We start from the raw sequence: 22,108 nt of genomic DNA, 5'->3' as shown, positions 1-22,108 counted from the left end.
GCACCGCAAGATTGAACCCAAAGCTAAGAACTTCTACCATTGCAAGAAAGATCAATCTAGTAGGCCAAACCAAACTGATAATTCGAAGAGACTTGCAAAGATAACCAATCATGCATAAAAGATTTCAGAGAAGAATCAAATATTGTTCATAGATAAACTTGATCATAAACCCACAATTCATCGGACCTCAACAAACACACCGCAAAAAGAGTTACATCAAATAGATCTCCAAGAAGATCGAGGAGAACTTTGTATTGAGATCCAAAGAGAGAGAAGAAGCCATCTAGCTAATAACTACGGACCCGAAGGTCTGAAGTAAACTACTCACACATCATCAAAGGGGCCATGGAGTTGATGTAGAGGCCCTCCGTGATCAATGCCCCCTCCGGCGGATCTCCGGAAAAGGCCCCAAGATGGGATCTCTTGGGTACATAAGGTTGAGGTGGTGGAAATAGGGTTTCATGGTGCTCCTGGATGTTTTCAGGGTATGTGAACATATATAGGAGGAAGAAGTAGGTTGGTTGAGCCACGAGGGGGGAGGGCGCGCCCCCTGCCTCATGGACACCTCGTCCGTTTCTTGATGTGCATTCCAAGTCCTCTGGATCACGTTTGTTCCAAAATCACACCCCCGAAGGTTTCATTCCGTTTGGACTCCGTTTGATATTCCTTTTCTGTGAAACACTGAAATAGGCAAAAAAACAGCAATTTGCACTGGGCCTTGGGTTAATAGGTTAGTCCCAAAAATAATATAAAGTGTAAAATAAAGCCCATTAACATCCAAAATAGATAATATAATAGCATGGAACAATCAAAATTATAGATACGTTGGAGAAGTATCAAGCATCCCCAAGCTTAATCCTGCTCGTCCTCGAGTAGGTAAATTTATAAAAACAGAATTTTTTATGTGGAATGCTTTCTAGCATGTTCTTCAATGTATTTTTCTCTATTGTGGCATGAATGTTCAGATCCGAAATATTCAAGATAAAAGTTTATTGTTGACATAAAAATAGTAATACTCTAAGTATGCTAATCCAGGTCTTATCAAAATACCATAGCTAAAGAAAACTTTTCCCTACAAAGTCATATAGTTTGGCCATGTTTCATTTTCGTCACACAAAATGCTCCTATCATGCACAACCCTAATGACAAGCCAAGCAATTGTTTCATGCTTAGCCTTTTCAACTCGTCCAACTTTTATGCAATATATGAGCGCGAGCCATGGACATAGCACTATGGGTGAAATGGACTATGATGATTGAGGTTATATGAGAAGACAATAAGGGAGAAAGTCTCACATTGACGCGGCTAATCAATGGGCTATGGAGATGCCCATCGATTGATGTCGATGCAAGGAGTAGAGATTGCCATGCAACGGGTGCACTAGAGCTATAAATATATGAAAGCTCATCAAAGAAACTAAGTGGGTGTGCATCCAACTCGCTTGCTCACGAAGACCTAGGGCATTTGAGGAAGCCCACCATTGGAATATACAAGCCAAGTTCTATAATGAAAAATTCCCACTAGTATATGAAAGTGACAAAATAAGAGACTCTCGATCATGAAGATCATGGTGCTACTTTGAAGCACAAGTGTGGAAAAAGGATAGTAACATTGTCCCTTCTCTCTTTTTCTCTCATTTTTTATTTGGGCCTTCTTTTTTTATGGCCTCTTTTTTTGTCCGGAGTCTCATCCCGACTTGTGGGAGAATCATAGTCTCCATCATCCTTTCCTCACATGGGAAAATGCTCTAATGATGATCATCACACTTTTATTTACTTACAACTCAAGAATTACAACTCGATACTTAGAACAAAATATGACTCTATGTGAATGCCTCCGGCGGTGTACCGGGATTGCGATGAATCAAGAGTGACATGTATGAAAAATTAAGCATGGTGGCTTTGCCACAAATACGATGTCAACTACATGATCATGCAAGGCAATATGACAATGATGATGCGTGTCATAATAAATGGAACAGTGGAAAGCTGCATGGCAATATATCTCGGAATGGCTATGGAAATGCCATAATAGGTAGGTATGGTGGCTGTTTTGATGAAGATATAACGAGGCTTATGTGTGATAGAGCGTATCATATCACGGGGTTTGGATGCACCCGCGAAGTTTGCACCAACTCTCAAGGTGAGAAAGGGCAATGCATGGTACCGAAGAGGCTAGCAATGGTGGAAGGGTGAGAGTGCGTATAATCCATGGACTCAACATTAGTCATAAAGAGCTCACATACTTATTGCAAAAATCTACAAGTCATCAAAACCAAGCACTACGCGCATGCTCCTAGGGGGGTAGATTGGTAGGAAAAGACCATCGCTCGTCCTCGGCCGCCATTCCTAAGGAAAGCAATCAAAGAACACCCCGTGCTTCAAATTTGTCACACAATGTTTACCATACGTGCATGCTAAGGGAATTGCCAATTTCAACACAAGTATTCATCAATTTCACAATTACTCAACTAGCACACCTCTAATATTACTACCTTTATATCTCAAAACAACTATCAACCATCCAACTTCTCTTAGCATTTAAAATTTATAACCAAAGTGAATTACCATGCTGTTCTAAAGGACTCTCAAAATGATATAAGTGAAGCATGAGAGATCAATTATTTCTATAAAATAAAACCACCGCCGTGCTCTAAAAGATATAAGCAAAGTACTAGAGCAAAACTTATCCAACTCAACAGATATAAGTGAAGCACATAGAGTATTCTAATAAATTCCAATTCATGTGTTTAACATCCCAAATTTTCAATTTGGAATGTTATAAATTAGGTCATCATTGCATATCATATTTTATTGCAATTTGGCTTGATCCTAGAAATTCCATGCAACTCAAGGACCCACGGAGAGAGTTGGGAATTTCGTTGTTTTCATATTTGAGTTTCTCTCGAATTTTGAAAAGAGGATCGTTTGATTTTAATTATTTTATCTTCGAATATTTATTTTATAAAAATAAAAGAGAGAGAGGATAAAACGACTTCCTCAAAATAAATAAATATTGGAGATTTAATATTAAAATCAAATAAGATTTTTGTTCGGAGTTTTATTGCTATTTTATTTGAATTAGGAAAAATATGCGTTTTTCAAAATTGCATTAGAGTCCCAAATAAAAGTTCACCTTGTCCGGTAGATTTTTAGAGGACGGGAAAAATTTATTTCAGAATTTTTGGAGTACGTTCGCTATTTCTTTTATTCGTTTTTCTGCATGGAATATTTAAAAAAAGGGAAACCGACTTTGGGCCGTATCCGCCCGGGACTCCGCCCCGCGGAGGGCTTTAAAAGCCGCCGAGGCACAGCCCCGCAGCCCACCAGCCCGCCGAGGCCGAAACCATAGCATCGCCCCGCCGCCCGCGCTAGCCCGCCGCCGCGCCGCCCCGCCCCGTCGCCGCGCCGCCGACCCACCGCCGCGCCGTCGTCGGAGCCGCCGGAGTTTGCCGCCGCCTCCGCCGGTTTTTCCATTGGTCAGTTCGGTTTTTCGGTAAAAACCTAGATGTGTTTTTTTATTAGATCGGTTTTATTTTTTTCCGGTTTAGTTATTAGCGGACGTTCATCTGTACGGTCGTTTTAATGAACGGTTTTCGCCCGTTAGCCGCAGTTAGCGAATGTTCATTCGTTAGTCTATTCGTTAGTTTTTCTTTTTCTTGGATTTTTCGCGATTATTTTCGATCGTGATTTCTGATCCGATTTTCGTTTTAGTATAACTTTTCGCTCGTTTATCGAAATCAGGCGATTCAAGCGCCTAAAGTTTCGTCTCGAAGCCCTCTTTCTGTTTAATCAACTTAAACAAGTTTTTGCTACTGTAAAATTTGACTTTAGTCCAGATTAGTTAATGAAGCTTGTTTCTTTCGCAGTTTTAGTATCGCTGCTTCGTTTGTTTTGATTCTTTTTGCAAACCGGAGTTCTTAAGTTGAATTTTCTGGTTAGATCTTCTTATTTGAGTTTTACCCGTGTCTCTTTGCTTGATTGCTTATAGTATGCTTGTTTGATTGCAATAGAGTACCCGAAGTGGGAATCATGCTACTACGAGTCTCTAGGTTTCATGGATCATCAACAAGGCAAGTAACACTTTGATCATACCTCTTTACCACCCAGTTTTATTGCATTAGATCTATCCTCAGACAATTGCATGGTTAGGATCTGAATAAATTACGGGTTGGGAAGTAGTTGTGGTAGTACCTATTCACCTGTTTATTATCAAACCTTTGGGAGTTACTTCTACGTTGCTTATATTGCTATGCTATGCTCGTAGACGTGGTTTGGGTTTGAGCGTATCCATGACAGATGTGAGTTGTTAATTAATGGTTAACTTAAGGTTGCAACTTTAATACACATCTGGGTGGATTGAGGCACCTGGGAACCTAGTGATTGCCTGTATTTTTTTGGAAATCCCGGGGTACCGTGTGATTCTCCTATGGACTGCCACCCAGGCTCAAAGGTATCATAAGATTATTCATGCTAGAAACTTCCGTGTGCAGCCACATGCCATTATGGGCTCTGGCTTAGTTGAGTAAGTTGTGGGAAACCTTCCCATGATGGGCTGGCAGATGTAGGGGATTGTAGCTGTACAGGCATATCTATCGGTTAAGCGGACCTCTTCGGAAAGATTGTGTCTCGGTCATCCGTTTCTCAAATATTATGTAGTGCGAGGAATCCAACGAAGAAGATCGAGTCTTGTGGGGAAAAGTGCACAAACCTCTGCAAAGTGTACAAACTAATCATGGTTAGCCGTGTCCCTAGTTATGGACATCTTGAGTATCTAGTTCTTGGATTATCATGTGGATCTCATCACTCTTAATATAAATTTTTGTTGGGTCATTAATTACTTTTAATTGGGATTGAGATGGGGTTTACCATTCTCAATGTTTTCAACAAACTTTGTAGTAAAATAAAATATATTCCTTTGTTGTAGGGAAAAATTGGCTTTCCGCAAAACATATTAACCATACAGCCTCCACCAGCCATATATGCATGCAGTGATATCCTTATTCTGTTCATTTCTCTCTTGTGTTACATTGCCAGCATATTCCATGTGCTGCCCGTTTCGGGCTGCAATGTATCATGTTGCAGACTTTTCAGACGATGAGTAAGGAGCCTTAGGTCGTGGTCTTTCACTCAGTGATGCCGCAGGAGCTGATGGTCTCACTTTGTCTTCCAAGCCTTCCGCTGTTATCGTATTAGATGGCCTTAAGCCATATTTATTGTAAAAAGCTCTCTTTTGAGACATTCGATGTAATAAATGTGTGATTGCTACTTTGTTATAAATCCTCAAGTACTGTGTGTGTGTCAGCATTACCGATCCAAGGATGACACTAATGCACAGAGATCAGACTGTTTGAGGTCTAGTCGCTACAATGATCATCTCATACACCAATTTATATATCATCACGTCTTGACCATATCACATCACAACATGCCGTACAAAAACAAGTTAGACATCCTCTACTTTGTTATTGCAAGTTTTACATGGCTGCTACAGGCTTCTAGCAAGAATCGTTCTTACCTACGCGTCAAAACCACAATGATGTTTTGTCAAGTGTGTTGTTTTAACCTTCAACAAGGACCGGCCGTAGTCAAACTCGATTCAACTAAAGTTGGAGAAACGGACACTCGCGAGCCACCTATGTGTGAAGCACGTCGGTAGAACCAGTCTCATGAACGCGGTCATGTAATGTCGATCTAGACCGCTTCATCCAACAATACCGCCGAATCAAAGTAAGACGTTGGTGGTAAGCAATATGACTGTTATCGCCCACAACTCTTTGTGTTCTACTCGTGCATATAACATCTACGCATAGAATTGGCTCGGATGCCACTGTTGGGGAACACAATATTTCAAAAAAATTCCCAGGATCACGTAAGATCTATCTAGGAGATGCATTGCAACAAGAGGGGAGAGTGTGTCCACGTACCCTCGTAGACCGAGGGCGGAAGCGTTTAATAACGTAGTTGATGTAGTCGAACATCTTCGCGATCCAACCGATCCTAGCACCGAATGTACGGCACCTCCGTGTTTAGCACACGTTCAACATGATGACGTCCTGATAACCCACAAGTATAGGGGATCGCAACAATTTTCGATAAGTAATAGTGTCGAACCCAACAAGGAGCTAAAGGTAGAACAAATATTCCCTCAAGTTCTATCGACCACCGATACAACTCTACGCACGCTTGACGTTCGCTTTACCTAGAACAAGTATGAAGCTAGAAGTACTTTGTAGGTATTGTTGGATAGGTCTGCAAGATAATAAAGATTATGTAAATAAAAAGTAGGGGCTGTTTAAGTAAAGACACAATAAAGTAAATATAGCGAGTGTGGAAAGGTGGTGGTAGGAGTTGCGAAATTGCCCCTAAGCAGTTGACTACTTTACTAGACCGATAGCAAGTATTATGTGGGAGAGGCCACTACTAGCATGTCATCCCCGACTTGGAATTCTATGCACTTATGATTGGAACTATTAGCAAGCATCCTCAACTAGTAACGTTCATTAAGGTAAAACCCAACCATAGCATCAAGATATATTGGTCCTCCTTCAATCCCGTATGCATCAATTTCTATGCTAGGTTGAAGCTTCTGTCACTCTTCCCCTCCAATACATAGTCCTATCAACATACAACTAACCCTATGGTGTGATCCACGCGCGCTCTCATATGATGGGCACAAAAGGACAGCAACATAACCACAAGCAAATTAAATCAATCATAGCAATTCATCAACCACCGATAGGACAACGAAAATCTACTCAGACATCATAGGATGGAAACACATCATTGGATAATAATATGAAGCATAAAGCACCATGTTCAAGTAGAGGGTACAGCGGGTTGCGGGAGAGTGGACCATTGTAGATAGAGGGGGGAAGGTGATGGAGATGTTGGTGAAGATGGCGGAGGTGTTGGTGTAGATCGCGGTGATGATGATGATGGCCACGGCAGCATTCCGGCGCCACCAGAAGAGAAGGGGAGAGGGGGCCCCTTCGTCTTCTTCTTCCTTGACCTCCTCCCTAGATTGGAGAAGGGTTTCCCCTCTGGTCCTTGGACTCCATGGCATGGGAGGGGCGAGAGCCCCTCCGAGATTGGATCTGTCTCTCTGTTTCTACGTTCTGTTCTGTTGCCCTTTCACTGTTTCGTATATATATGGAGATCCGTAACTCCGATTGGACTGAAACCTTCGCTGTGATTTTTTACCGAAAATTAGCTTTCTTGCGGCCGAAGAAGGGCATGAACCGCCTTACGGGTGGACCACGAGGGTCAGGGGCGCGCCCAGGGGGTGGGGTGCGCCCCCTACCTCGTGCCCACCTCGGACACTGTTTCACGTTGATCTTTCTCCCAAATTTTCCAAATATTCCAAAAATAAGCTCTGTCCCTGTTTGGATTCCATTTGCTATGGATATTCTGCGAAACATAAAATATGCAACAAACATGAATTGGCACTGGGCATTGGATCAATACGTTAGTCCCAAAAAATACTATAAAAAGTTGCCAAAAGTGTATGAAAGTTGTAGAATATTGGCATGGAACAATCAAAAATTATAGATACGACGGAGATGTATCAGCATTCCCAAGCTTAATTCCTGCTCGTCCTCAAGTAGGTAAATGATAGAAAAGATAATTGATGTGGAATGCTACCTAGTATAATCTTGATCACATATCTAATCATGGCTTGAATATTAAGACACGAGTGATTCAAAGCAATAGTCTATCATTTGACATAAAAACGATAATACTTCAAGCCCACTAATAAAGCAATCATGTCTTTTCGAAATAACAAGGCCAAAGAAAGCTATCCCTACAAAATCATATAGTCTGGTTATGCTCCATCTTCACCACACAAAATATTCACATCATGCACAACCCCGATAACAAGCTGAGCAATTGGTTCATACTTTTTAACGTGCTTCAGCATTTTCAACCCTCACACAATACATGAGCGTGAGCCATGGATATAGCACTATAGGTGGAATAGAATGGTAGTTGCGGAGAATACAAAAAAAGAGAAGATAGTCTCACATCAACTAGGCGTATCAACGGGCTATGGAGATGCCCATCAATAGATATCAATGTGAGTGAGTAGGGATTGCCATGCAACGGATGCACTAGAGCTATAAGTATACGAAATCTCAAACTGAAACTAAGTAGGTGTGCATCCAACTTGCTTGCTCATGAAGACCTAGGGCATTTGAGGAAGCCCATCGTTGGAATATACAAGCCAAGTTCTATAATGAAAATTCCCACTAGTATATGAAAGTGATAACTCAAGAGACTCTCTATATGAAGAACATGGTGCTACTTTGAAGCACAAGTGTGGTAAAAGGATAGTAACATTGCCCCTTTTTGTGGGCTTCTTTGCCCCCCCTTTTTATTTAGGCTTCTTTGGCCTCTCTCTTTTGGGGGGGGGGCAATGCTCTAATAATGATGATCATCACACTTTTATTTACTTACAACTCAATATTAGAACTCGATATCTAGAACAAAGATATGACTCTATATGAATGCCTCTGGCAGTGTACCGGGATGTGCAATGATCTAGCGTAGCAATGACATCAAAAACGAACAAGCCATGAAAACATCATGCTAGCTATCTTACGATCATGCTAAGCAATATGGCAATGAATGCTCAAGTCATGTATATGATGATGATGGAAGTTGCATGGCAATATATCTCGGAATGGCTATGGAAATGCCATGATAGGTAGGTATGGTGGCTGTTTTGAGGAGAAGGTATATGGTCGGTTTATGGTACTGGCAAAAGTTGCGCGATACTAGAGAGGCTAGCAATGATGGAAGGGTGAGAGTGCGTATAATCCATGGACTCAACATTAGTCATAAAGAACTCACATACTTATTGCAAAAGTTTATTAGCCCTCGAAGCAAAGTACTACTACGCATTCCCTTAGGGGGATAGATTGGTAGGAAAAGACCATCGCTCGTCCCTAACCGCTACTGATAAGGAAGACAATCAATAAATACCTCATGCTCCGACTTCGTTACATAACGGTTCACCATACGTGCATGCTACGGGAATCACAAACCTCAACACAAGTATTTATACTAATCCACAACTACCCACAAGCATGACTCTAATATCACCATCTTTATATCGCAAAACTATTGCAAGGAATCAAACATATCATATTCAGTGATCTACAAGTTTTATGTAGGATTTTATGACTAACCATGTGAAAGAACAATTCCTATCATCTCTCTAAATAGATATAAGTGAAGCAAGAGAGTTTAATTCTTTCTACAAAAGATATGCCCACACTCTAACAAATATAAGAGAAGCAAAATAGCATTCTACAAATGGCGGTTGTCTAAGTGAAGAGAAACATGCAATCCAAACTTCAAATGATATAAGTGAAGCACATGAAGCATTCTATAAAGCCATACTCAAAATATATAAGTGAAGTGCAAAGAGCATTCTATAAATCAACCAAGGACTACCTCATACCAGCATGGTGCATAAAAGAAAAATGAAAACTAAATGCAAAAGACGCTCCAAGATTGCACATATCGCATGAACGAAACGAATCCGAAAACATACCGATACTTGATGAAGAAAGAGGGGATGCCTTCCGGGGCATCCCCAAGCTTATAAGCTTGAGTCTCCTTGAATATTTAATTTGGGTGCCTCGGGCATCCCCAAGCTTGAGCTCTAGCCTCTCTTCCTTCTTCTCACATCGAGACCTTCTCGATCATCGAACACTTCATCCACACAAAACTTCAACATAAAACTCGGTAAGATCCGCTAGTATAATAAAGCAAATCACTACTCTAAGTACTGTTGCAAACCAATTCATATTTTGTTTTTGCATTGTGTCTACAGTAATATAACTTTTTCATGGCTTAATCCACTAATATAAATTGATAGTTTCATCAAAACAAGCAAACTATGCATCAAAAACAGAATCTGTCTAAAACAGATCAGTCTGTAATAATCTGAACATTCACCATACGTCTGATACTTGAAAAATTCTACCAATATTAGGAAAAATAAAAAATTTGTATAGAAAGACAGTGCAAAAAGAATCAGAACCATTTGACATTCCAGCTAAAAATGTAAAATCGCGCACTACAGACAAAGTTTCTGTCCAGCACAGTACAGACCATCAAGCAAATGTAAACATCCTAAAGGCAAACTTTGGCACATTATTTTTGTAATACAATGGAATTGTACAAGGGGATAATTATTTTTGTTGAAAATTTTCTGTAATCAAGATTCAGAAAGTTGCCGTGAGCATGAACAAAGTTCAAGGAGCTCTCCCACTTCAACAATGTTTGTTTCTTTCGCAGTTTGAGTTTCGTTGCTTCGTTTGATTTGATTTTTTTTGCAAACCGGAGTTCTTAAGTTGAACTTTATGGTTAGATCTTCTTATTTGAGTTTTACCCGTGCATCTTTGCTTTATTGCTTATTGTATGCTTGTTTGATTGCGATAGAGTACCCGGAGTGCGAAGCGTGCTACTACGAGTCTCTAGGTTTCACGGATCATCAGCAAGACAAGTAACACTTTGATCATAACTCTTAACTACCTAGTTTTATTGCATTAGATCAATCCTCAAACAATTGCATGGTTAGGATCTGAATAAATTGCGGGTTGGGAAGTAGTTGAGGTAGTACCTATTCACCTATTTATTATCAAACCTCTGGGAGTTACTTCTACGTTGCTTATATTGCTATGCTATGCTCGTAGACGTGGTTTGGGTTTGAGCGTATCCATGACAGATGTGATTTGTTAATTAATGGTTAACTTAAGGTGACAACTTTAATACACATCTGGGTGGATTGAGGCACCTGGGGAACCTAGTGATTGCCTGTATTTTTGGAAATCCTGGGGTACCGTGTGATTCTCCTATGGACTGCCACCCAGGCTCAAAGGGATCATAAGATTATTCATGGTAGAAATTTCCGTGTGCAGCCACATGCCATTATGGGCTCTGGCATAGTTGAGTAAGTTGTGGGAAACCTTTCCATGATGGGCTAACAGATGTAGGGGATTGTAGGTGTACATGCCTATCTATCGGTTAAGGGGACCTCTTCAGAAAGACTGTGTCTCGGTCATCCGTTTCTCAAACATTATGTAGTGCGAGGAATCCAATGGAGGAGATCGAGTCTTGTGGGGAAAAGTGCACAAACCTCTAAAGAGTGTACAAACTAATCATGGTTAGCCGTGTCCCCGGTTATGGACATCTTGAGTATCTAGTTCTTGGATTATCATGTGGATCTCATCACTCTTAATAAAAAATTCGGTTGGGTTATTAATTACCTTTTTAATTGGGATTGAGATGGGCTTTGCCATTCTCAATGTTTTTCAACAAACTTTATAGATAAATAAAATATATGCCTTTGCAGTAGGGAAAAATTGGCTTTCCGCAAAACATATTAACCATACAGCCTCCGCCAGCCATATATGCATGTACTGATAGTATTATTCTGTTCATTACTCTCTTGTGTTACATTGCCAGCATATTCCATGTGCTGACCCATTTCGGGCTGCAACGTATCATGTTGCAGACTTTTTAGGCGACGAGTAAGGAGCCTTATGTCATGGTCTTTCACTCAGTGATGCCGTTGGAGTCGATGGACTCACTTTATCTTCCAAGCCTTCCGCTGTTATCGTATTAGATGGCCTTAAGCCATATTTATTGTAATAAGTTCTCTATTGGGACATTCGATGTAATATGTGTGTGATTGCTACTCTCTTATAAATCCTCAAGTACTGTGCGTGTCAGTATTACCGATCCAGGGATGACACTGATGCACAGAGATCAGACTGTTTGAGGTCTGGTCGCTACAAGATGGTATTAGAGCACACGCTGACTGTAGGACACGACCACTAAGCTAAAGCCCTAGATCACTACTCTTTTCTTTTTTCTGACTCCTCTCCATTTTCTACTCCTTAGGATGGCAGACGCAAGGAATAAGTCTGCACAACCGGATGAAGAAACACCCTTTGGACGACACTTAAAGGAAGTCACTATGTACCTGAACGTTGGAATACCAAGCTTCACCGAGACTTACAACGCCACTTTACCAGAAGAGGAGCGCTGGATGATTCAAGTTCAAGTTCGAGGAAGGACATTTATGCCAGTCACTGAGCCCATAGAGTTTTCTTTTGATGCACCAACCAGGAGTCTAGGAAAGAGTATGGCAGCCCACATCACCATGGGACGCATTGGAGAAGTTTACCACAAGGATCTCAAGGATACTATCTACCAGATTTGTGGGCGTCGAGATGAGCAATGGGATATGATTAGCACCAAGAAGGATAGATCCATTGCAGCATTCATCCAGGAGTTAAACTAGCGCATTCGTCGCCAGGAGAACCAGATGTGCGCAAGCATGATAGATCTCAAGAAGGCGATGACCAGGATCACGGAACTGAAGGAAGAACTCAAGGTTACTGGCAAAGATTATGAGGAGGAAATCGTCGTACTAGTGGAGAAGAATGATGATCTGACAAGGAAGCTAGGAGTATTCATGGGAGACCCCGCGCCAGGAGGAGAAGACGACGATTCCACTTGCCCGGAGAACTACATCATCATCGACGACACCGACTCGGACCCCGACAATAGTGATGATGACTATGTTGATAAAGCTGGAGCGGATATTATGGAGTGTTCCACCGATCAATTTTTCTAGTCGACCACCATATCAGTAGTAGTATTCCACCATGTATATAGTATAGTCCGAGCACTTTTGTAACGATAGTTCTAGACCAATTGTATGCCCTTGCTTGATTGATTGAGTGATATGATTGTGTTTGTATCATGTGCATATGGGTAGTGTTTTCTCACTAGACCTCATTCTATTCTATTCTCTTCCCTCTAAACCCTCAGATGCCTCCGAGACGTGACCCCGGATTTACCTTTCCACCGGAGCTCACTCAGTTGATCCAGCAGTAGAATACCTTGATGCAGTTGTTAGTTCAGAACCAAGGCAACAACAAGAACAACAACCCACCACCACCACCCCCAGTTGACAACTTAGCCTGTTTTCTAAGGTTGCAGTCGCCGGTGTTTTCCAGTAGCATCGAGCCGATAGTGGCAGATGATTGGCTCCACAGGATTGGAAGGGAGCTAACCACTGTAGGATGCGCAGATGCTGAGAGGGTGCATTTTGCCACGCACCAATTGGATGGACCAGCAACCTCATGGTGGGAGAATTACACTGTCGCCTATCCTATAGCCAATGTTACATGGGACCAGTTCCAACAGGCTTTTCGCACTGCCCATGTATCAGCAGGAGCTATGGCCATGAAGAAGCATGAGTTCCGCAACTTACGCCAAGGAGGACGCACCGTTAGCCAGTATGTGGATGACTTTAGCAAGCTAGCACGTTATGCCCCAGATGACGTTGCTACGGATGCAGCTAAATAGGAGAAGTTTCTGGAAGGACTGAATGATGAGCTGAGCATGCAGTTGATGGTAGCAACCTTTAATAACTACCAACAGTTGGTAGATAGAGCTCTCATGCTTGAAGGGAAGTAGCAGTAGATTGACAACCGCAAGAGGAAGTATGGACAACAGAAGTATAATTCTGGAGCTCAATAGAGACCCCGTTTCACCCCGAACGCGGGAGGACCCCTACAGCATAACCATGGAGGTCACAATCACACTGGAGGAAGTTCGCACAACCATAGTGGCCCCAAGAACGGAAATGGTAATGGAGGAAGCAACGGACAGAACCGTTCCAACCTAGCAACCCCCGCCAAGAAAGATCTAAGCCACGTTACTTGCTACAAGTGCTAGAAGACCGGACATTACGCTAATGAGTGTCCTGAAGCTAAGAATGAAAATGGCAATGAAAGTTCTGGGAAGAAGCCCAACCCTTTCAACAGGGGACAAGTGAACCACGTTAACGTGGAGGAGATTGAAGCCCAGCCAGATGCAGTAATAGGTAAGTTTTTGGTTAAGTCATTTACTGCAGTCATTCTTTTTGATACTGGTGCATCGCATTCATACATATCAAGGGGACTTGTGGATAAGTATAAGCTGCCCACCAAAGTTCTTAGTACACCTATGTTAATGAGCTCGCCAGGAGCAGAGTATATGGCAAGCCAAGGATGTTTTCAGATACCATTGACCATAGGTAGGCATGTTTTCCCCTCAGATCTGATAATTTTGGAGTCGCAACTTTGGATGTGATTCTGGGAATGGATTGGCTATCGATGTATGGAGGAAACATCGACTGCGCTAGTAAGTCGATTTTGCTCACCACCCCAGAAGGAAGAAGGATCAAGTATGTATCCCGGTATGTGCCGAATAGGACTCAAGTAAATTCCTTATCAGGAGTTGTGCAGGAGGAAGTACCAGTGGTGAGGGATTTCCCGGATGTATTTCCAAAAGAGTTGCCAGGCATGCCACCGGATAGAGACATCGAGGTTTTGATTGAGCTTTTGCCTGGCATAGGGCCAATATCTAAGAGACCGTACAGGATGCCCGCACATGATTTAGAGGAAATTAAGAAGCAGATTAAGGAGTTACTGTATAATGGATATATTCTCCCAAGCTCGTCACCTTAGGGATCACCAGTACTTCTAGTGTAGAAAAAGGATGGATCGTTAAGGATGGTTATTGATTATCGAGGATTGAATGAAGTGACGATCAAGAACAAGTACCCACTGCCAATGATCAATGATTTGTTTTATTAGCTGCAAGGAGCTAAGGTGTTTTCCAAGATCGATCTATGATCAGGGTACCACCAACTGAAGATTCGAGAGCAGGATATACCTAAGACAGCTTTTACCATGAGGTACGGGCTATATGAGTATTCAGTTATGTCATTTGGCCTGACTAACGCACCAGCCTATTTCATGAACATGATGAACAAGGTGTTTATGGAGTTTTTGTATAAGTTCATTGTGGTGTTCATTGATGACATTCTGGTCTGCTCGAAGAATGAAGAGGATCATAAAGAGCATTTGCAATTAGTACTTGGGAAGCTCAGAGAATATCAGCTATACGCCAAGTTTAGCAAGTGTGATTTTTGGTTGAAGGAAGTTGGATTCCTTGGACATGTTATATCCAGAGAAGGAATAGGGGTAGACCCCGCCAAAGTCGTCACCGTGACAAATTGGGAGGCACCCAGTCAGTTGGAGAGATCCGGAGTTTTCTTGGACTCGCAGGATACTACCAGAGGTTCATTGAGAATTTCTTGAAGATTGCAAAGCCTATGAAGGAGTTGTTGAAGAAGGACACCAAGTTCAAATGGACCGAGGAATGTGAGGCCAGTTTTCAGGAGTTGAAGAAACACTTGGTTACATCACCAGTGTTGATCCTGCTAGATCAACGCAAGGATTATGAAGTGTCGTGCGACGCTTCTCGTCGAGGACTTGGAGCAGTGCTTATGCAGGAATGAAGAGTTGTTTCATATGCCTCACGACAGCTTAAACCCCATGAGCTAAATTATGCTACACATGATTTGGAGTTAGCAGCCGTAGTGCATGCGTTGAAGACTTGGAGACATTTTCTCATCGGAAACCATTGTGAAGTATACACGGATCACAAGAGTTTGAAGTACATCTTCACGCAGATGGGGTTGAATCTCAGGCAGAGGAGATGGTTGGAACTCATTAAGAATTATGACATGAAGTTGCACTATCATCCCAGAAAGGATAACTAGCCGATGCGTTGAGCCGCAAGAGTCATGTCAATACACTCATGACAAGAGAGTTACCCAAGGAGTTAGCAGAGAATCTTCGCGAGCTATGTTTGGAGATAGTTCCGAGAGGTTATGTAGCAGCATTGGAGATTCAATCTACTTTGATGGATAAGATCAGAGAAGCTTAGAGGACGGACAAGGAGATTGCCGAGATAAAGGAAAGGATGAGAAAAGGAAAGGCTAAAGGATTTCGTGAGGATGAGCATGATACCTTATGGTTCGAGGACCGCGTATGTGTACCAAATGATCAAGAGATCAGGAGGCTGATTTTGCAGGAGGCCCATGATTCACCATATTTGATTCACCCAAGAAATACCAAGATGTATCGGATTTGAAGGATAGATTCTGGTGGACTGGAATGAAGAAGGATATTGCAGAGAATGTAGTAGTTTGTTATGTATGTCAGAGAGTGAAGGCAGAGCATCAGAAGCCAACAGGATTGCTACAACCATTGTCGATACCCGAATGGAAGTGGGACAAGATAGGTATGGATTTTATCACGGGATTGCCCAAGATTCGTTCAGGCTATGACTCGATATGGGTTGTAGTCGATGGTTTGACGAAATTAGCTCATTTCATCCCAGTGAAGACCACTTACACCAGTGCTAAGTAGGCAAAGTTATACATGACCAGGATCGTATGTTTGCATGGAGTTCCGAAGACCATTGTGTCAGATAGAGGAACCCAGTTTACCTCAAAGTTTTGGAATCAGTTGCATGAAACTTTGGGAACCAGGCTAGAGTTCAGTATAACTTTTCACCCGCAGACAGATGGATAGACTGAGATAGTTTATCAGATTCTGGAGGACATGTTGAGAGCTTGTGTGCTAGACTATGGATCTAGTTAGGAGGATAATTTGCCTTACGCAGAGTTCTCTGACAACAACAGCTATCAAGCCAGTTTGAAGATGGCCCCTTTCAAAGCATTGTACAGAAGGAGGTGCAGAACACCGTTGTTATGGGATGAAGTTCGAGACCGATAGTTGTTTGGGCCAGATTTGATTAAAGAGTCTGAAGAGAAGGTTAAGCTGATTCTCGATAGACTCAAGCTAGCCCAGTCCAGGCAAAAGAGCTATGCGGATTCTAAACGCAAGGAGACAATTTACGAAGTCCGAGACAGAGTGTATCTTCATGTATCACCACTCCGAGGAGTTAAGCGTTTTGGAGTTAAGGGAAATTTAGCACCATGTTTTGTGGGACCATCCAAAGTTTTGGAACGTATGGGAGAAGTTGCTTACAAGTTGGAATTGCCCGAAGGATTGTCAGGAGTTCACGATGTGTTCCATGTTTCTCAGTTGAAGAAGTTCCATGCAGAGATAGCTGATATCCCTCTGAGGGATACAGTGCCACTGGAAGCGATACAGTTGGATAGCGATTTGACCTACGAGGAGAAGCCAGTCAAGATTCTCGAGTTTGCCAGCCGAGTTACACGCAGCAAAGTTATCAAGTTTTGCAAGGTTCAGTGGAGCCACCATACTGAAGATGAAGCCACCTAGGAACGGGAGGAAGACCTACGGAAGGATCACCCTCACCTATTTTCTAGCCAACCCGAATCTCGAGGGCGAGATTTTTGGAGTCTGTTTAGTATTTCTTTTATTCATTTTTCAGCACGGAATATTAAAAAAAGGGAAACTGACTTTGGGCTGTATCCCCCCGGGACTCCGCCTGGGGAGGGCTTTAAAAGCCGCTGAGGCGCAGCCCCGCAACCCACCAGCCCGCCGAGGCTGAAACCCTAGCCGCGCCCCGCCGCCCGTGCCAACCCACCGCCGCGCCGCACCGCCCCGCCACCCCGCCACCGCCTCGCCGTCGCCGGAGCTGCCGGAGTTCGCCGCCGCCGCTGCCGGTTTTTCCTTTGGCCGGTTCGGTTTTTTCGGTAAAAACATAGATGCATTTTTTATTAGATCAGTTTTATTTTTTTCCTGGTTTAGTTATTTAGCGGACGTTCGTCCGTACGTTCGTTTTAACAAACGGTTTTCACCCGTTAGGCGCAGTTAGCGAACGTTCGTTCGTAAGTCTGTTCGTCAGTTTTTCTTTTTCTCGGATTTTTCGCGATTATTTTCGATCATGATTTCTGATCCAATTTTTGTTTTAGTATAACTTTTCGCTCGTTTATCGGAATCAGGCGATTCAAGCGCCTAGAGTTTCGTCTCGAAGCCCTCTTTCTGTTTAATCAACTTAAACAAGTTTTGGTGCTGTAAAATTTGACTTTAGTCCAGATTAGTAAACCAAGCTTGTTTCTTTCCCAATTTGAGTTTCGTTGCTTCGCTTGATTTGATTTTTTTTGCAAATCGGAGTTCTTAAGTTGAATTTTCTGGTTAGATCTTCTTATTTGAGTTTTACCCATGCATCTTTGCTTGATTTCTTATTGTATGCATGTTTGATTGCGATAGAGTACCTGGAGTGCGAAGCGTGCTACTACGAGTCTCTAGGTTTTACGGATCATCAGCAAGGCAAATAACACTTTGATCATAACTCTTAACTACCTAGTTTTAATGCATTAGATCAATCCTCAAACAATTGCATGGTTAGGATCTGAATAAATTGCGGGTTGGGAAGTAGTTGAGGTAGTACCTATTCTCCTGTTTATTATCAAACCTCTGGGAGTTACTTCTACGTTGCTTATATTGCTATGCTATGCTTGTAGACGTGGTTTGGGTTTGAGCGTATCCATGACAGATGTGAGTTGTTAATTAATGTTTAACTTAAGGTGTCAACTTTAATACGCATCTAGGTGGATTGAGGCACCCAGGGAACCCAGTGATTGCCTGTATTTTTTGGAAATCCCGGAGTACCGTGTGATTCTCCTATGGACTGCCACCCAGGCTCAAAGGGATCATAAGATTATTCATGCTAGAAACTTTCATGTGCAGCGACATGCCATTATGGGCTCTGGCATAGTTGAGTAAGTTGTGGGAAACCTTGCCATGATGGGCTAGCAGATGTAGGGGATTGTAGGTGTACAGGCCTATCTATCGGTTAAGGGGACCTCTTCGGGAAGACTGTGTCTCGGTCATCCGTTTCTCAAACATTATGTAGTGCGAGGAATCCAACAGAGGAGATCGAGTCTTGTGGGGAACAGTGCACAAACCTCTGCAGAGTGTACAAACTAATCATGGTTACCCGTGTCCCCGGTTATGGACATCTTGAGTATCTAGTTCTTGGATTATCATGTGCATCTCATCACCCTTAATAAAAATTTGGTTGGGTTATTAATTACCTTTTTAATTGGGATTGAGATGGGGTTTACCATTCTCAATGTTTTTCAACAAATTTTGTAGTTAAATAAAATATATCCCTTTGCAGTAGGAAAAAATTGGCTTTTCGCAAAACATATTAACCATACAGCCTCCACCAACCATATATGTATGTAGTGATAGCATTATTCTGTTCATTACTCTCTTGTGTTACATTCCCAGCATATTCCATGTGTTGACCCGTTTCGGGCTGCAACGTATCATGTTGCAGACTTTTCAGACGACGAGTAAGGAGCCTTAGGTCGTGGTCTTTCACTCAGTGATGCCGTTGGAGTTGATGGACTCACTTTATCTTCCAAGCCTTCCGCTGTTATCGTATTAGATGGCCTTAAGCCATATTTATTGTAATAAGTTCTCTTTTAAGACATTCGATGTAATAAGTGTGTGATTGCTACTCTGTTATAAATCCTCAAGTACTGTGCGTGTCAGCATTACCGATCCCAGGATGACACTAATGCACAGAGATCAGACTGTTTGAGGTCTGGTCGCTACAATGTGTGTCTCTCCCAAAAGGTGTGTACACAAAGGACAATTGTGGTAAACTAAAAAGCAAAGACTCAAATCATACAAGACGCTCCAAGCAAAACACATATCATGTGGCGAATAAAAATATAGCTCCAAGTAAAGTTACCGATGGACGAAGACGAAAGAGGGGATGCCTTCCGGGGCATCCCCAAGCTTAGGCTTTTGGTTGTCCTTGGATTTTACCTTGGGGTTCCTTTGGGCATCCTCAAGCTTAGGCTCTTGCCACTCCTTGTTCCATAATCCATCAAATCTTTACCCCAAACTTGAAAACTTCACAACACAAAACTTAAAAGAAAATCTCGTGAGCTCCATTAGTAAAAGAAAACAAACCACCACTTCAAGGTACTGTAATGAACTCATTCTTTATTTATATTGGTGTTAAACCTACTGTATTCCAACTTTTCTATGGTTCATAAACTCTATTACTAGCCATAGATTCATCAAAATAAGCAAACAACACACGAAAAACAGAATCTGTCAAAAACAGAACAGTCTGTAGTAATCTGTAGGTTTCGAATGCTTCTGGAACCTCAAAAATTCTAAAATAAATTTCTGGAAGTGAGGAATTTATCTATTAACCATCTGAAAAAATAATTAACTAAATATCACTCCCCAGTAAAGAAAATGGCAGCAAATCTCGTGAGCGCTAAAGTTTCTGTTTTTTACAGCAAGATCGCAAAGACTTTCCCCAAGTCTTCCCAAAGGTTCTACTTGGCACAAACACTAATTAAAAGCATAAAACCACATCTAAACAGAGGCTAGATGAATTATTTATTACTAAACAGAATCAAAAAGCAAGAAACAAAAATAAAATTGGGTTGCCTCCCAACAAGCGCTATCGTTTAACGCCCCTAGCTAGGGATTGATAATTTTAATGATGCTCACATGAAAGACAAGAATTGAAGCACAGAAGGAGCATCAGAAAGCATGTGACAAACACATCTAAGTCTAACATACTTCCTATGCATAGGCATTTTATAAGCAAACAAATTATAGCAAGCAAAAATCAGCATATGCAAGGAAGAAGAAAGAGACGATAGCAATCTCAACATAATGAGAGGTAATTTTGTAACGTGAAAATTTCTACAACCATATTTTCCTCTCTCATAATAATTACATGTAGGATCATAAGCAAATTCAACAAAATAGCTATCACATAAAATATTTTCAACACGATCCACATGCATGCAAAGTTGACACTCTTCCAAAATAGTGGGACTGACATTAACTAAAGTCATGGCCTCTCCAAATCCACTTTTATCAAAAACTTCATAAGATTGAACATTCTCCAAATATATGGAATCTAAAGTTGACACTCTTCCAAACCCACTTTCAATAATATTGCAAACACCATTATCAATCTCATATTCATCATGGGGCTTAAATAAATTTTCAAGATCAAAAGAAGTATCACCCCAATCATGATCATTGCAACAAATAGTAGTCATAGCAAAACTAGCATCCCCAAGCCTGATGTTTTGCATATCATTGAAACAATTGACATTAAGATAATTTATGATAACATCATTGCAATCATGCTTTTCATCGAAGGAACTATCGAGTATGGGTGCAATAGCAACGATCTCATGTTTAACATAAGGAACTATAGCAAACTCATCTTCATAAATATTGGCATCATGGCAACAAGAATAGCAAGCATCATGTTCATCAAGGGATATTTCAATCAAATAAACGGAATCATAATTATCTATAGGTTCATGCATATCATTATTTTCTTTTGAAGCAATGGTCATTTTTTCAATAAATTCCTTGACATAGACATTATGAGCATAGTTTTCATGGCAATATTTAAGTATGTCAAAATTTTCAGATTCGTAGAGAGTAATATCATACTTTTCAATCAAAGAAGCAACTTCATAGGCACCCTTAAGCAACAAATTCTTCAATTTGTTTGATATCATAGTAACTATAAACACCCTTTGCATAAGAAGATAAGATTTCATTATCTTTAAACTCACATAGGCAGGGGAGGTGTTTTTCAGGGTTCCTAGAGCAACAAGTAAGATCACAAATTTCACAAAGATTCCAAGCATAACATAGCAATCTGTTTATTTGATCCCATAAGAGTCTCCCTTTTTCAGACAAACGGTGATGCGCAAAATGAGCATGCTCATCTAAAGATTTCCCATCAACTAGGCTAGTTGGGGTTTCAGCACGAGCACATAAGGATCGAAGATGATCCAAGTAGAACACTTTAAGTGGATCCATATCAATAGATTTTTAGCAAGCAAAGATCCAAGCAAATAGAAGGCACATGGAAACACAAAGGAAGATACATATGTGAAGAAGGCGAACGCAAAAATGGCGAATAAAACGGCAAAGGTGAAGTGGGGGAGAGGAAAGCAAGAGGCAAATGGCAAATAATGTAATGCGAGGGATAAGAGTTTGTGATGGGTACTTGGTATGTCTTGACTTGTGCGTAGACTCCCCGGCAACGGCGCCAGAAATCCTTCTTGCTACCTCTTGAGCACTGCGTTGGTTTTCCCTTGAAGAGGAAAGGGTGATGCAGCAAAGTAGCGTAAGTATTTCCCTCAGTTTTTGAGAACCAAGGTATCAATCCAGTAGGAGGCCACACGCAAGTCCCTCGTACCTACACAAACAAATAAGAACCTCGCAACCAACGCGATAAAGGGG

The sequence above is a fragment of the Triticum aestivum genome, chromosome 7A (assembly GCF_018294505.1).
Source record: "Triticum aestivum cultivar Chinese Spring chromosome 7A, IWGSC CS RefSeq v2.1, whole genome shotgun sequence".
Taxonomy (NCBI): Eukaryota; Viridiplantae; Streptophyta; class Magnoliopsida; order Poales; family Poaceae; genus Triticum; species Triticum aestivum.
This window is presented reverse-complemented; position numbering follows the sequence as displayed.